Below are 18,681 nucleotides of genomic sequence, written 5' to 3' on the forward strand. Positions count from 1 at the left end.
ACCACATGCGTTTTAGGCAGAATAAATCGGTGAGGAAAAAGTGTCAAGAAGTCGAGAATACAGGCCAATGTCAAGGCATTCGGGCGTATTATGATATGCTTGGTGCTAGAGAGGGACCCCTTCACGTAGTGGCATTGATAAGACCAGTCGGTTCAGCTACCTGATTATAAAACGTCTCCAACTCCCTACCCCCCAAAAGGAGGAGGATGGACCGCAGGATAAGGGCAACTTCAACCTTCAGTTCATGAACCCCGTGCTGGGGCGGCGGCGGCTGTTGCTGCTCTAAAAGGCTTATCAAGATGTGTCACCTCTTGCTTCGTTATAATTTCTTCAATATTATCTTTGATGTTACTGTCTTTTCATATATGATCTAGATGCAAGATTGCGGTAAATACTGTAAAATTAATTGGCTACTACGACTAATAATGATGATGACGATGATGATGATGGTGATCATAAAAATAGTGATCAATATGAAAATTCGACTAATAAGAATATTAGTAACAACAACAACAACAACAAATAATAATAATAATAATAATAATAATAATAATAATAATAATAAAGGATGTAAAAAGTATAACGATCAATATGTCACACAAAGACTCGACCTCTGACCCGCTGGATGGCAAGCGTCACCGTCCCTTATCATCCAAAAGAACTGGGCAAATATCTCACACCTGTTACTTCTACTTGATCATACGAGCCTCAGTGACCGGGATTCGTCATCATCACCATCCCTGTGTGGGATTCGACATACATCATCAGCACCATCATCATCATGACCATCTCACTGATTGGGACTTGACATCATCACCACCATTATCATCCTAACCACACTGACTGGGATTCATCACCATCACCACATCATGATCACAATCTACCGACAAAAAAAAAAAAAGCTCAACCATCCTAATAACCATTGCACTAGTAATTTTAACCTCTCCTTTCCTACGCCATAGAGTCCGGAAGGGAATAATAGAGAAGGTTGGGATGGAATCATTGTGATAGTGTTTTATATTGCATATAATTTAGTGTGAAATATACGTATAAAATATGCAGCGAGTGTTGTCGAGAAATACTGCGTGCATTGACTGACTTAGCACAAACCTAGCGCAGGGATCAGAGACAACAAATACGCCACACAACCACAGACTTCAGTGAAAAGGTATTGTACCCATCTCAGACGGTGCTATATTGCCTATGGTTTAGTGTGAAATATACATATGTCGTGCAGCGAGTGGTCGTGGAGAAATCTATTATGTGCATCGCATGTGTTAGGCAACCGTAGCGCAAGGAGGAGAGAACAAATATATATGCCACACACACACACACACACACACACACACACACACACACACACACACACACACACACACACACACACACACACACACACACACACACACACACACACACACACACACACACACACACACACACACACACACACACACACACACACACACTACATAATTCCTCATCTTCAAACCCTTCAAGGTCCTGCCAGTAGCTCATGGAGGAAGTAAGTTATTCGTATTTTGTTGATTTGTATGTTGACTTATTTCTATAGTTCTATATTTTTTACACAAATAAGTATATATTGTTTTTTATATATACACATATGAGATGGAAGAAAGTTCAGCTTCAGTATCAGTACCTAGCAAAAAGACTAGTCGTCATGTCGAGTTTCTGAGATCACTGTCAAAAAGCTTATAATATTTTACATGTATACTTTGAGTAAAAAAAAAAAAATGAATAAAACCTAGCGAGCGAAAATATGTACTGTAGGTGTGGGTGGGGCACGGGAAGAGTGTTTTCATCTCGCTTCCGGGCGAGGAGGAGTATTCTACTTTTGTCGTCCATTTACTCGAAAAGTATTGGACGCATGGATTTGCTGAAAGAACCATGATAAAGCGCATAAAATTCTACGTATGTACATGAAATAACAATGTAATATCTTTAATAAAAAATCGTTGTTACATAGGCGGGATTATAACGGTTACTGAGGGCGCATGAAAGTGCAGCATGGGCATGGGTACCCAGTAATTTTTTGCGATTTACTCGGAAACTATGAGGCGCATGAAAAATCTGCAGATACCCTGAGAAAGCCCATGAAATTCCACACAAGGTTAGGAAATAAAATCATAACCTCTGCAGGAAAACGTTTGCGTTAGAGCTCCCTGAATAAAAAATCAGTTACCTGTAGGAAATGACTTTTAGTTTTTAGCTGTTTTCTCGAAAACTAAAAATCTTATCAAAGAACCGCAAAGCTTATTCGAAAGCTGATGAAATTCTCTTTATAAACATCTAATAACAATTTTTTGTATGATGGAAAACATTCGAGCTATGATGTTGGGAAGTGAGAGTGACGTTCCAGACTGTTTATTCACACCTGCCTAATGTGCTTTATTCTTTTTTTTTTCCTAACGGCTAGAACAAACATCGGCGAATAAGGTGATGTAGGTTTTATGGCAATATATATATGTTTGGGTGACGAAAATAAGGCGAGAATACATGTTTTCATAGGAGCGGAGGGGGTGGGGGAAGCTGGCAGAGATGGGAGTGAAATAAAATCGTCAGCCAGAATACTTATGGAAACTTATCGTGCGCGAGAGGTGGTAAAAGGCTTAGTGTTGGAGACTGGTGGGCCTGATATGATAAATAGTGTTAGGCTTGGTGTAAGAGGTGGGATTAGGCCTGCTGTAGGAGATGGCATGGGTCGGCTTGTGAGGGGTGGAATTCGGCCTACTGTTTGAGGTGATATTGCGGTTGTTGTGAGAGGTGGTATTAGGAATGGTGTGACAGGTGTTATGAGGACTGGTTTGACGGGTAGTATTTGGACTGGTGTGACAGGTGGTATTAGGAGTGGTGTGACAGGTGGTATTAAAACTGATACGAAAGATAGTGTAGACCTGGTGTGTGAGGTGGTATAAAAGTGAAGGACGAGATATGAGCCTTGAGATAGAATGATGGTTTGTGCGACGGCTGGTGTTAGATGCGACTTTAAAACTGATGTGAGAGGCGGTATGACAGCTAGTCTAAGATCAAATATTAAGCCTGGCATATAACCTGGTATTAGACCTAGTATACTGGTGATATTAGGGCTGGTATGAGTGGTATTGTGGTATGGTCATTAGGTTGGTGGCAGTGATGAAAGCGACAATGAATCGTTAAGACTGGATTTACACCTTACAATTAAACTGAAATAAGGCCTGGTGTTAGGCTGGTGTTAAGGGTACCATGGGCTTGTTATGAATGGTGTGGTATGGTCGTAAAGGATGGGGTAGTGGTAAGGGGGAATGACACTGAATCATCAGAATGGAATTACCACCTCATTACCAAAACTGAAATAAATCTGGTATTTTGCGTGGTATGAGAAGTGGTATTGGGTCTGGTATGAAGTATGGTATGGGCCTGGTCGTTAAGGGTAGTGGTGGTATGGGGAAGTGACATTGAATCATCAGGGCTGGATTGACGCCTCATTACGCCCCTCCAATGGTGGTCGTTATGTCGTTTGTCCCCCATCACGAGAACTTTGGAGGCTGATTGTACACACACATACACACACACACACACACACACACACACACACACACACACACACACACACTGTGAGAGAGAGAGAGAGAGAGAGAGAGAGAGAGAGCGTTTATGTGTGTGTACGCAAGGCCTAAAGAATACAACTCTTTACTCAAGTTGTGCATTGTCTGGTAACTGTTCGAGTAAAGACAAGCATCTATACAACCATCCTGACGCAGAACTTAACCTAAGTAGAGTTTATAATACGTCCACAGATCTATTGGTACTCCCATCAGTCAGGTGTGAAAATTTCTGCGACATGATATCTAATAGTCTTATAGAAGCTTTATTAATAATTGATATATTCTGGAGGTTATGGCATTATTTTTACTGACTTTTACAGTTTGTTCACGTACTGTAGTTACGTACTATACATGCATGTGCTTCTTGATCTAACAACTCTTTAAGATCCGTAGTCTTAAAACATTGAAGGGCTTCACAAACATATTTCCGGTCTATCCCCTGGCACTAGCTAACTCAAACCAGTTTTTTCATGAAGAGGAAGGAGGGAGAGTGCAGAATCTCCACATATCTCCAGTTAATATTACAAGAAAATTATTCTAGTTACGACAGGAAAATTATCATGGGTTATCTCTGTTTTCTATATAAAGGATACAGAAGGGAAAGTACAAAATGCTTCTGAATCTTTAGTTCTTCCTGCAAATATAAGTCTGTGTAATGACAGCGAAACGACTTTGAATATGATTGAAAATCTTATCCAAGACTGCGAGAACCAAGGCAAGCCCCATTCCTAATAGTCATTTGTTAAGCCTATGCATATAGTAAGGCTAATTTGTCTTTTCCAACTCACTGCTGAATGCGCTATGTAACGTGGCATGCAGGCTAAGCACATTTATTACACACATTTGTTCCATAAGTAACCTTCAGTAATTGGGTGATTTGCTTATGCCTTCGCCCTCCCGGTTTTAATGACAGGATCTAAGGACCCAAGGAGTTTCCACAGCTACTCCATCACCAAACTAACAGCGCTCGTCTCCGGAACTCCTACCTCAGCATCACACCTTATAACCTCCCTCACCCACCCACTCATTCACTTATCTGCTGCCACTCACTTGCTCACTCACTCACTTTTTTGCCCTCACTCACTCATATACACTCTCAATCACTCACCTGTTCATTTATCCAGTCAGTATCCCACTCACTGGCTCACTAGCACACCCATTCATTGATAGTCCTTCACCTACTCATTCACTCACTAACCCACACACTGGAACACTCACTCTCTCACTCATTTACTCTCAGACACTTACAGTCTCTCTCTAACCTACTCATTCATTTACTCGTCCACTCACTAATTCACTCACTCAAACACTCATTCATTGACAGACCCTCACCTGCTGCTTCTCCACTCACCCACCCACTCATTCGAGCACTCACTCTTTGTCGCGTATTCTCACACTCACCCACAGTCTCTCACTAACCTGCTCACTCATTCACTCATTCATTCATTCATTCACCCACCCATTCACTCATTCACTCGCTCACATACTCATTCAATGATAAACCCTCACCTTCTACTCACTCACCCACCCATGCACTCAAGCTTTCACTCTGTCATTTACTCTCCTACTTACACACACACACACACACACACACACACACACACACACACACACACACACACACACACACACACACACACACACACACACACTATTTACTCTCACACTCACCCTCTCACTCATTCACTTACACACTCTCACTCATTAACTCGTTCACACACCCATCCACCCACCCAGTCACTTACTCATTCATCCATCCACTCACAAATTCACCACCCACTCATTCACTCACTCACACATTCACTCAAACCCACCTCAGTGCACACCGCATACTCTCTTCTTTTCACACTCAGCACCAACTTCACTCAAAAGCTAAGGTACCGTTACTCTCACAAGCACCGCACTCAGTAACCAACACCAGTTACTCAATGACTCACTCACCCACATCATTTCCACTGATACTAAGCACCACAAACCCCCTCTTCATCACTTTCATCACCAGAGTCACCACCAGTTATATCAAAGAAGCTAAGACCACCACAACTACCACCACCACCACCACCTCCATCATTTTTAATTGGCAATGTCTCAGTATGCAGCCTTATTTCTCTCTCTCTCTCTCTCTCTCTCTCTCTCTCTCTCTCTCTCTCTCTCTCTCTCTCACCACGTCCACAATGATCATCACAACCCCCTCCTTGTCACACTCAGCCTACAACGTTACTGCCAATTACAGTAACCACCACCATCATCACCGCTATCATAAAGGAATAACTGTTTGTATCATTGCATCCTCGGTAGTAATGTAGCGGTAATTGCTAAATCATCATAAACTCAGCCATTAGAGCAGCATTTAACATCTCTTCCTGTGTGATAGCATGGCGGATGGGAGGGAATAATGGAGTCGTGTTTACTGGCTGCAACAATGGGACAATGTTCTCATTGCCACAACGACTCTGTCATTCACTCTTACTCACCCACCGGCCACCCACCCACTCATTGAAGTTTGCCCACTCACCTAATGCGACCATATTTTCAGTACCTTGAGAGCTCACTTACCTACTCAATCCTCGTTCACTCACTCAACAACACGACTATTTTTTTTTTTTTTTGGCGCGACGACTCACTCACTCAACAATACAACTACTGTTTTCAGTGGCATGACAACTCACTCACGCACTCAACAGTACGACCATTTTTTCAGTGCCGCGATGACTCACTCACCCACTGACCCACTCAGCCGTTCACTCAGTCACTTATCACTCATTCATTTAACAAAGGAATAGTTTTTTTCAGTGCCACGACGACTACTGCAGCGGATCATATACTGTAAACAGTGCCAGCATATAACACAATACCTTACCTCCTCTAACTTGGCTTAATATTTGCGTTTTTCTGTCCTAAAAACAAATTGTAACTATCGATTAAGACCAGAATACGATACTAGTCACCAGGAAGTACAATGAAGAGGGTGTACAACCCTGGCATTGTCATTTTCTGCCACTGAGCTATGTGAAATACTCCTACAAAAGGAAGAAAATTTGAGCCAAATTACAGTGAAAGAAAAAATCAATTACACCACCTTATCGTACCAGCAACTTTAGCATATTGTATTAGGAGCACCATTTCCTTGTACCATGAGTACCACACAAATGTACCACTACATGTTAGCAGTCGTGCCACCAAATCGTTCTAGCAACTCCATCACAGTATTCGACGTGAACCCACACTAAGCAAATGCATTACCTCATCATGCCAGTATAATCATACCTTCAACATTGTACCAGAAGCACAATCACACCAAATCACCAGCAATGCCACACCACACCACGAACGCTTCATCATCGTGTCACAAACACCATGCTACAACCAAGTTCACAATTAGAACTCACTACTTGTAGCTCTTTTACATCATCTAGTACTGGTACCACCATCACCACTTATTATAGCGCATTTACTCCTACCTGACAAAAAAGTCTTATTTCTTTCAGCTCGGTTGACGACTGAGTGTTGTCGGACTGCAGGGTCATTTTGAACATAACCAAGGAGAGACATTCCTACCGCATAACCAAGGCTCACCGTATTTCATGCAACCACAATTGAGTATTCAAGTTGTGAGAGTGGTCCGATCCCATCAGATGAAAACAAATCGACTATATCACCAAAACTAATACAGTCACTACCACCTCAATCCTTCATTCTCCCTCTGTCCCTTTCTTGGTCTGCTTCTGCTTTCATTATACCTTGTCCCTCCGCTTTGTTATGAAGGCAGTATTCTCAGTGGTTTCGGAGATGAACGTAGCTCCTCTTCCTCACCGAATTATTTTGCATCTTCAGTCTCTCGTCTGCTGTTTATATCGCTCTGATATCGACATTCCTTACATCAGTAACATAGGATAGGATAACAAGGTGTAATATGCAGAATAATTATCTACGAAGCTCTTATGCCACATAGAATACGACCCTCCGCTTGATTCTTAGTCCACCTCTTCTTCTGCTGTCATTTTCCTTACTTTTCCAAACTTGTCTCTCTGTTTCTTTCTTGGTATATCCTTCTTCCTTCTTCAACTCTCAGTCAGTCATTCACTCTCAGTTCACTCCATTCACTCCTTGCACAACTACCATAGATGAAATATAGCACGCCAGAGAGTCCACCATCTCTACCAACACCACCAGATCCTTTCTGTGTTACCGTCTCCACCACAGTCAGTCATTGTTGCCATTATCGCCATACAGCTATCACTGTCACCACAACCAATAATATGGCTATTTCCGTCACCGTTTTTTAACATGCCATCTCCACTTCTGTAGTTCTTTCACCTAAACTTGGCGGGTTTTTTTTTCCCACCCTTTTGCAGCTTATATCCTTTACCTCAATGGCAAAATAAGACAATTCAAAGTCTACACTATTTCCATGGTTCCCCTTCATATCCGGTGCTACGTTCTTGTGTTAATTTCTTGTTGCACCTCTGCATTCCATATAGTGTCATCGTTGTCACCATCACTACTATTACAGGTTCCATCACCATTATCATTCTCGGTATCACATCAGTATTGCTCTCTGTGCGTGTTTATTTTTGTCACTATTCCAAGGGTTATTGCGATTTTTGCCTTCTCGGGTCTTTACTTGTTTGTGGCCCCAATAATACTTTCTGATACTCTTTGATTTCTTTAACTGATTCTTTAGCTTTTTTTGTGGTCGTCGTAACACTGTAGTTTTTCGACCGTGTTCAGGTTTCAGTGCTTCCGCGTTTCTCAGTTTGCAGCCTTTCTCGTATTTCTCACACAGGTTCTTTACTGTGCTGGATTTAGCCCGGAGATTATTTTCCCCCTCTTCGCTGAACTCGCCTGACCTCTCTTGCCTCATTCTCATCCTCACCTTCATCATCACCCTCACCCTTACTCTCACCTTCACCCTCACCTTCACTCTTGCTCTCACTTTCACCCTCCCCCATATCTCACCTTCGCCTTTACACTCGCATTCACCCTCACTCACACGCATACGAACATTTTCTATTCTCTTGCTCCCTCCATTTGCACATTATGCGCCTCTCCTTCTCCTCTCATTTTTTTTCCTGCATTCTACGTTCCCTCCTTCATCCAATATCTCTCATCCTAATTTCCTCATTCATTCCCTGCTTCCTCCTAACCCTCTCTCACCCATCCCACTTCTGTCTTTTCTCCTCCCTCCCATTTTTACGTAATCACTCCCTCACTTCCCCAGTCCTTTCCTTTTCCCTTCCCTTCCCTATGGCTCAGTGTAACCTCTGTCACTTTTTATTTTATCCCTATCTTATTTCACTTTATTCCTGCGGTCTTCTCTTTATATTCTCTCTCTCTCTCTCTCTCTCTCTCTCTCTCTCTCTCTCTCTCTCTCTCTCTCTCTCTCTCTCTCTCTCTCTCTCGTTGATGGTTACATTCTTCAACAATTGTAGACGATCAAATTGTTTAACTCTAACTAAACCCATACAATTTTCCTCGCTACCAAGAAATTTCCCGATGTCTGAGGTTTTGATATATCGTTTGACAGCCGAGAGAGTACACAGAAAAGACGTCATAGTGAAGTGAAATTTAGCTGCCTTTTATGTCAACACTAAGTCTAGTCGTACGGTAAGGCAAGGTTCACACAATAATACTGAAGGAATTTGTAGGGAGGGTAACAAGGATGTTGTCTGACGGTAACTGTAGCTTCAGTGTAATGGTGCACTAAACTTGGGTACGGGTCTCATATGGATATGTTTCATTGAAGTTTCAGTTAAAAAAAAAAAAAAAAAAAAAAAAAGGATCTCCGAGTTTAATTTTTTCCCCGCAGCAGATTAGTAAAAGTTACTAAGGGCGAAAGATATTTCAGAGCCCAGATGCAAGCTACTAATTTTAGGAGAGTCATGGAGGACGCGTGTGGGATGAGGAAGTAGCTGAAATGAATGTGTGTGTGTGTGTGTGTGTGTGTGTGTGTGTGTGTGTGTGTGTGTGTGAACTAGACGCAGTATTGGGCTTGACATTCCCCCAACGCTGCCGCTGCCTGCCACCAACACGCCTGACAAACACCTAACATGCCCTTACACCACCACCTGCGCCCGCCATGCTTATTACTCAAATGCGTTGTTCATTTTTCACCACTAATATCAATGTTTTCAGCTTTCTTGTGATCGGGGCAACTCTAGTATTCTATTACAACTATCGCGGACAATTTTATCTATCTGACAAGTCATATAAGCCCAGGAGAGTTAATTCTGTCACCATTAACGCTTGTCAAACACAGAACATACCCCGTCCCCTACCAGATGCACCCGCCATGCTTATTAGTCACTCGCACGATAGGTGCCATTCGCTTCCAACCGTTAATGTCACTGTCTTTTTCATCTGATGGAAAAATACTTAATGCCCTCAGTTCCGTGATCTGCCATTCAGTTTACTTTGATACCTTCAGACGAATTTATTAAGCTCCGAAACATTTGTAGAGACGGGGTTTTTAAGAATTTCCACCATTTCCTTTCTAATGTCTCTCCGTAAGCTGAATGAAATAATCTGGACGTTGCAAGTATATATATATAGATAGATAGATAGATAGATAGATATAGATATATATATAGATATAGATAGATAGATAAATAAATATAGATATAGGTATAGATATAGATATCAGGAAAAATGTCATCGCACTCAGGAGGCTGAGCTGATGATATCTTATGTAAACCAGCAACTTATTTACATATATAAATATAAAAGTGTTTGGTCGATGCTTGAGAGGTACACCTTTTATGTGTGGCACAGATATTACCAAGTGGTTCTGCTGCCTGATTATACAAACGTCCTTCATCTCCCACCCTATCCCTCGAAAGGATGATGGTGGATTGCTGGAGAGGGACAGCTTCAACTTACAGTCCAGTAGGTTCACATTCAGGGGAAAATACGGCCCAGTACTTATTGTTACTACAGCAGCACTTGGTTAGCCCATTCACTGCCGTTGGTGCACTTGGATATCACATTCAGACTGACACTAGGCAATTTCCTTCAACCAAGTGAACTCTCAGCAGTCAATGGCTTCAAAAACAATCTCGAATAACCCTTTGTCTGCTGTTGGTACACCTAGATTTTATTTATTTATTTTTTTTTTAGGTTAACACCAAACGTTTTGTTCAGTCTAGATAATTTAAATCCATCGATCGAAGTTTCATCTACTACAAATTCTGTTATTCCCATTTTTCATTTGTTTAGAGTTCTCCATCAACAATCAGATTACCTCTTTTTTTACATCGTACTTATAACAGACTTTGAGCTGGAGGAAACAGGTATAGTTGATTATGTTCACGGTCTTAGCGGTCTCTTTGAGAAGTACAACCTTCGTGTTGGGGTGGAGGGGACTCATCACATACAATTCTGAACAGGGTAGAGGCAAATGCTTTTAGTCCCATTAGCTCTCCTCTTTTCACTGAATCCATTCAGCCTCTCTCTCTCTTCATTCGATGATGCATCTCTCTCTTTCCCTCTTATCTATCGCGACTAATCTGATCGCTGTCCTTCTTTCCTATCCTTTTGCATTCCTTTCCATGACGGTGGGCAGGCAACACCCGTTTAACAATACATTTTCTCCCCTTTTCTCTCCAGCTGTTTAATGGAACAGTGAACTAGCACTCTCAGTCTTATGTGTGTGCAACATGTCCGTTCTGCAAATGCCTTCCCCATTCTGTTTTCCCATTGCCTATGACGTGCAGCATTTTAAACGCACTGTCATGATGCACCTCGAACGGATCTTGATTTTGCTTATACTTTACTTAATGATCTTTAAAAGTGAGAACTTTTAAAGCCACACAGCCTTGGATCCTTTCAATTTTCATATAAAACACTGATTTCGGATATGATGAAGACGTAATGTGATGCCAAGCACCAATCTATCGCAACTTTATAGATCTAGTTTCAGATACTTTCGCTTTACGAACAAGAAACCTCTTTCCATGGGTACGAGGACACTGAGTTGATTTAGTACTCTGTCAATCCGGTACTGGCCACGTGTTGATGGCCAAGGATGCACCAAGGATTTTATAACACGTACAGTCAAGGACGAAAGTTCGCCTAGCCTTACTATGAGCTTATCTCTTACTTGTGGCCTGTCCGTTGCTTTCCTCCCCGACATACCATACCAGAGTGAATCCGTTATGAATCAAGAAATATACTAAGCCTCTCCCAGCTCAGGAATATTAGCCAATAAAGAAAGTGCGGCGTGGAAACGGTGAAATATGAAGCGAGTACATTGTCCTCAACTGTGCCTCACTAGTAGCTTGCGAGTTTCTGTATCCTTCATCAATTATTCACCGTTAATGTTAATGTTTGTCTGAAACATCAATAAAGAAATAAAATTTAGGTGACTTTGCACCACGATCCGGTGATATAGCATTTACCAGATTCTTCCTGAGCCAGCGTGTTTTAAAGCATCGTCACTCTGGGGTCATCTCGGACATACTGTGACGCAAATTGTTCAGTAATGCAGGTACAGGTAAAATTAAAAATAAGACCACCTCGTCTGATCAGGTCACGAACTTATTCAGTTTCTCATTGACAGACATCATATTAGTCCAGAAAGTGGTCCAGTGAAATGGGATGTTCGTATTCCAACTTTTACTATAATCCCAAGCGATCGGACAGTTTTCTATCCGGAAAAAAAAATATATATATATATATCGATGTCAGATGTCAGCTGAGTCGAAACCTTTACTCTGACAGATAACTTAGTCTGCCCCCCCCCCCTTCCTCCTGTGAACCCCTTGAAAATTAGTGGATCTTGATTTAGGCTCTCTTTTGTTCAGTTTTTTTGTAAAGGACAGTTATCTGCAGATCAGCCTCTCATTATTTGTCGTTCAAAGGAAGCGCTTCCAAGAATTTCCAGATGAACGCCTCCTGAGTCGGACTCTTTTATTTTTTTAACTTTTAGAAGGGACGAAATTTTATTCCCTCAGAGTCATCGAACAACTGAGGAATCTGGAAAACAAGCATCACAATCTTCTCTCCACCAGGAGAAATCTACACTGTTGGAAAATACATTAACTGAAGAGTGGCAAGAATAAAATATGAAGGATGTCATCGATCGTACTCAAGGGGCTAAGTTACAGGACATCAGTGAAGAACAACACGAACGTCTAGCAACTGTAGAATTTATATGTAATTCGGCCCTGCCCCTACTCATCACCACTTCCCTCCCATTATTCCTTCCCATTACCCCTATATTCACTTTCTACCTTTGGCGTCATACACTACTCCTACGTCCGTATTATAATTATTGTCGGGTAACGAGGCTCCTAGCACCACTTCTTTATTTATTTATTTATTTTTTTTTGATATGGCTGGGTAATATCCTTTAGCTCGTTCTTAATGCAGAATATAGCGACATTGGAAGGATTTGTATAGAACAGAAGATGTCTGTAAGGTTTAATAAGCAAAATAAATCACTTAAGAAAATGTGTTAGGGAACTTCCTTAAAGATGAGAGCACGGTGACTGGTCACAGATTTTTCCTTTTCATTGCTTCCTCACCTAACCTCTCCGTTCTCACCCTCCTTAACTCTCAATAATTTTCTCTACTCCCAGTTACTTTCTTTCACTCCTTCTGTGCCATATATTACTTCTACTCACCCTCCTTTCCATCCATTTTGTATCCATCAACTTCCAACCCCCCCCACACCCTCTATCCTCAATTCCTCTTTCCTTTAGCAACCCTCTCACTACCCCGGTATTTCTGCGCCAGTCAGTTACTTCCACTCAGCCACATTGCCTCTCCTTTTTTTTTTTTTTCCCCCTCCCTTCTCCTCTATTTTTACCCCTTCCTCCATTTCCACCCTCTCCTCCTCCCCTATCCTTCTGATCCTCCAGCCCCATAAATCCTTGCCATTGCCCTCACACTCTCTTATACTCACTTCGTCTATCCTCATACACTACTCCCACTATTTGAAGAGGCGTGGCTCAATCGGTAGAGAGGTGGCCTGCCGTTCTAACGGGCCCAGGTTCAAATCCCCGCTGGGGCAGAGAACAGTTTAAGGATTTGAATTTCATTAAATCAGGCTTTACTGATCTACCAGAAGACCCGCCTACATGTCGTAAAAATACCTCCGCTAATACCAATACACCAGTCCTGTATGAGAGCCCTAGCATGTATTCAATATGGACGGTGGGTGTTAGCGCCGAAGTGTTGACATGTAGAGGTGTATGGTATGTAGGAGGACTGCTGGGCCTTGATAGCAGGCTGTGAAGCCTATGCCCAGAGTCGAACACATAAAAAAAAAAAAAAATCCATTTTCCTCCCATTTTCCTTAGTTCCCAATCTCTCTCACTTCTTATCCCAAACCCTACTATTACTCACTTAATGCTGAAGAGGGACGCCTTCATGTGGTGGCGCTGATAAATCAGGCTGCTCAACTGCCTGGTTATACAAACATCCTTCAATTACTTCCCTGTCCCCCCCCAAAGGAATATGATGGACTGCAGGAGAAGGGCAACTTAAGCCTACAGTCCTACTCTCGTTTTCTTTTCCTTCTCATTCACTCCCAACCCATCAATTTTCTACCGATCCTCTCATCCCCTCTCACCCCATTCCCATTCCCTTCCGCTCCCTCTAGTTCTTTATCTCCTTTACTTCTTTTATATTTCTGCTCTGAATTGTGTTACATCTGTTCTTTGCTCTTCTAAGAAAAATTCCATTTTAATAAATGTTATGAACCATGATTCAGATTCTCCCCGCTCCTTCAGGCACCTTGCCAAAAACCTCTCCAACAACATTATTTCATCCTCCTTTACTCTTCTTCTCCGCTTTCATGGCTCTGTAGTCGTTTCTTCTCCCGAAAAGGCAGAACTTTTCTCCCAGACTTTCTCCCCCAGTTCCACCTTGGATAATTCCGGTGCTGTTCCCCCATCTCTTCCTCATCCTGACTTCTCCATGACTGACAGTGTAATTTGCATAGTTTATGTGCTTTCTACCTTCACTGTCCTCGATACTAACGAGGCTAACGGGCTTAATGCGGCCGCTCCTGCCTTGAGAACTGTACCTCAGTGTATATACCTTGCCAAGGTAAACTCTTGTGTCTTTGCATGTCTATGTGTACCTTTCATGCTTGCATGAATTTTACAATGATTGTCAGTCTCGAAGAAAGGTTATCGTTCTTAGCCTCTGCTAAGCTGAATACAGTAATAGCGTCTGTCGGTAGCAATAATAAAGCGAAGTGAAGAATATTATATTTAAGAGACTGTCAACGTCTAAATAATTTCTTGGTCAGTGGTTAAAACAGCTAATTCGGAATTTTTTCATAGCGCTTATTCAAAATGTTAAATTGTAAATGAAATATGTTTTCTAAACTGGTGTGCATTACAAATTTAAGGCCAGACAGAGAGGAGTAATTGGGCGTGAAGCTCATCATAAATCTGTCAAACTGTCTAATGCCAGACACGTAATTCCAGAGTTCATTTGGGACGTCAGCGACAAAACAAAATTGCCCTCGCAACTCATCTTCTTCCACCACAGTCTAGGTGCTACAGAAGGACGCCTTCATGTGGCAGCATCGATATAACTCGGTAGCTTACCTGCCTGGGAAGATGAAAGACACTAAACTGCTCCCCTGTCTCCCCAGAAGTGGATGTTGGACTGAAGGAGAACGCAACACAGGTCTGCAGTCCACCGGTTCATGTTTCAGTTGAACCCTGGGCTCATACTACTACTACTGCTACTACTACTACCACTACTGCTACATGACTCCTGTCCGGGGGGTGGGATTTTCGAGCAAACAGATCAGCTGTTTCTCATAATTCAGAATTGTTCTTTCGGGAACAACAGGAAAGGTAAAGAATCTCTACATTATCTTGTTTTTTGTCCAAAAGCATATCTTTCGTTAATGAGCAAAATGATCATGCAGTTTTGCTTTACTGGAAAAACAAAGAAAGGAGGACACTAAAACTATCCATATCTCTTGCTTTTCCTGTAAAAAAAAAAAAAAAATGTCATTAAAGGGAACTGACGATAAGCTTGTTATAAGCCCCACCCCCCCAACACACACACTGTCTTCCTTCAGGTACTGTCATTCATAGAAGTACATGGGTATGTGTGAATGTGGGTGAATTCAGGCCTCACTCTTTTCAAGAAGGCGAGTGTGTGCATAGTGAATACGATGCACACATATGGTCGTTTTCTATCTCGCTTTGGATATTTGGTAACGCCCTCTTTTGAGAGATTTATTCTGTACAGTATCCTCTTGTAGGCTACTGATGCAAATTAATTCGATAACGAAGCGATATAAAAAGCATACAAGACAAGATGTGATAAACAAAATAAAACACTAAGACGACTCTAAGTCACAAGGCAGATATGTCGTGTGTGCTTGTAACGTTGCCAGGAACCCGATGTCTAAAACAGAGTGGGGATTAGATACACACACACACACACACACACACACACACACACACACACACACACGCGCGCGCGCACGCACGCGCACGCACGCACGCACACACACACACACACACACACACACACACACACACACACACACACACACACACACACACACACACACACACACACACACACACACACACACACACACACACACACACACACACACACACACACACACACACACACACACACACACACACACACACACACACACACACACACACACACACACACACACACACACACACACACACACACACACACACACACACACACACACACACACACACACACACACACACACACACACACACACACACACACACACACACACACACACACACGTTGTCTTGACGACAGGCATTATGGAGTGTCACCTCTGCCGGAGTGCTGAGGTTTAGGTACACGGGTGATTAAACGGAGGAGGCGGAAAATAGAGGAAACATTAAAGGCAGGGGAGGAGGTTGAAAGGTTCAGCGGGAGAGAAGGATGGTAAGTGAATTAAAAAGTATAGGTGTGTGTGTGGGTGTGTGTGTGTGTGTGTGTGTGTGTGTGTGTGTGTGTGTGTGTGTCCCTAAGTGCTTGAGAAGTTAATGTTTGTTTACTCCCTTGCGGATTTCACCATATCTCTTACCATATGCGCCACATACGGTGGTAATGCGACCACTCTCCTGTATGTATCATCATGATCAGTGTTCGCCGACACTTCCTTGCCGGCTGTGGAGATGGATGGTGCTACATGGATAAAAGATTTGAAACAGCCATTTGAAGTATACAAGAAAAGAGTCTGTGAAAGAAGGAAATTCTCTGTCGTTCGAAGAGGAACAAGAAGCGGTGCCAAGGCACAGCAAACCCGTCCCCGGCAGTCATTTTAGCGCTGACGTATAAACACAACAGGATATCTGGTCAAAGATGTCACATAGCAAATCTGAAGTATATCGCGTGAAATTTTACCTTTTTATGCCCATTTGAAATTCTAGGCCCGACTCACCTAACATTGACCCCCCTACGGCTAACTGGGGGGTGATCCCCGTGATGTAATGGGACATGTTATAGGATGCAAATTTGAAAGATGCACTTTAGGTTTTGGTTTCATGTCGTATTATGACGAATTTGAATGGAGTTAAGGCGAAAAACAATTTTTTTAACCCGTATTTTTTTTTTTTGGGGGGGGGTCTACAGCCAGGGCCTTGGCCCAATTTTGCCGAAAATTTAATCATGTGATTAGATCATAGCCCATCATCCCTGTAATTTTAGTCAAAATCGCACTTGTAGTTTTACCGTAAAGCTGTTAACAGACAGGCAGACAAACAACAAACCGAATGAAAACAATACCCGTCCCCGAACCCCTCCGGGGCTGGGGCGAGTAATAAAAGACGTGAATGGCAGGAGACAATGCTGGTAGGAGATTGTCGGCGAGCTTTTGCTCTTGATGTTATATCCTGAGCACTTCGGAGTCACCGTTTATTTCCGAAGTGTCTCTTCAGTTTTGGAATGATCTTGGCTCGTGTACTTTCCTCTGTAACAACACGCTCAGAAAAACTTTCATGAGGACTGAAAGTCATACCCACAACTCCTAGGAACTCAATATCTTAAGGTACTTTTATGTTCTTACTACGATAACTTTTTTTTCACCTTTTTCTTATCACCAGAAGATTTATTTTCAGTTTATGGGAAAATTCCCGAATCAGAAAGGGTAAAGATGAGGAAGGTAGAGGTGAGGTGAGAGGAAGGGAGGGGAGCAGAAAACACTGAGTGAAAATATGTGGAGATGCGGTGAGAGCAGAAGAGATGAAACGAGTATAGTTGAGAGGGAGAGGATGTAAGAGGAGAAGAAGTGAAGGAAGAGAGGTAAGTATAATAAAGGGGAGGCGTGAGAAAAGGTTACTGGAGTGAAGATGAGGGGAAAGGACGTTAGATGAGGGGAAAGAAGATGAGGAGAGAGGAGACGAGTAAGATGAATAGAAGCCAAGGGAAAATATGTAAGGGGAGAGACGAGAAGGGAGGGGGAGAGGAGCGGATGAGGTGAGGAGAAAGGAAGCGAGGGAGGAGATACTGTATTGAAGTGTGAGGAAACGACCGGCAGAATGAGGCATAACCTGGGAGAGCAAGGGATAAGGTGACGTCATATGGAGAACGAAATGAAAACTGTATCGACTGGGAGAGGGCGAAGGGCGGCATTATGGAAGACAGAAAGGAAGGATGAAAAGGCAGAGCGATATTGGGAAAGGGAAAGCTGTATATGTGTGTGTTTACTGGACAAAACGTGGAGAAGCGAAATAGGGAATGTATGGGGAAATGCATATGGAGAATTTTAGAGGAAAAGAGGCACGGAGAAGTTTAAAGGAAATGAAATTAAAAAAAAAATGAGGAGGACGAAACGCAGATATACGAAATTATGAAAACTTGAAGGAAGACAACACACACAGTATTTCCGAGGAGACAAAGCACTAGAGATTTTAAAGGAAACGAAATACTGAGATTTGGGGGGAAGAAGAATCACATAATATTTTAACGAATATAGCAATTTGGGAGAGAGGAAATACAAGGAATTTCAGGTAGGACGAAACATGTGGAATTCTTCAGTACAGAGTTATAAGGAAGACGAAGCACAGAGGAATTTTATGGACGGCGATGCAAAGAAATA

The sequence above is a fragment of the Coenobita brevimanus genome, chromosome 13 (genome assembly GCF_032717465.1).
Source record: "Coenobita brevimanus isolate Jiangsu-jjx chromosome 13, ASM3271746v2, whole genome shotgun sequence".
Lineage (NCBI taxonomy): Eukaryota > Metazoa > Arthropoda > Malacostraca > Decapoda > Coenobitidae > Coenobita > Coenobita brevimanus.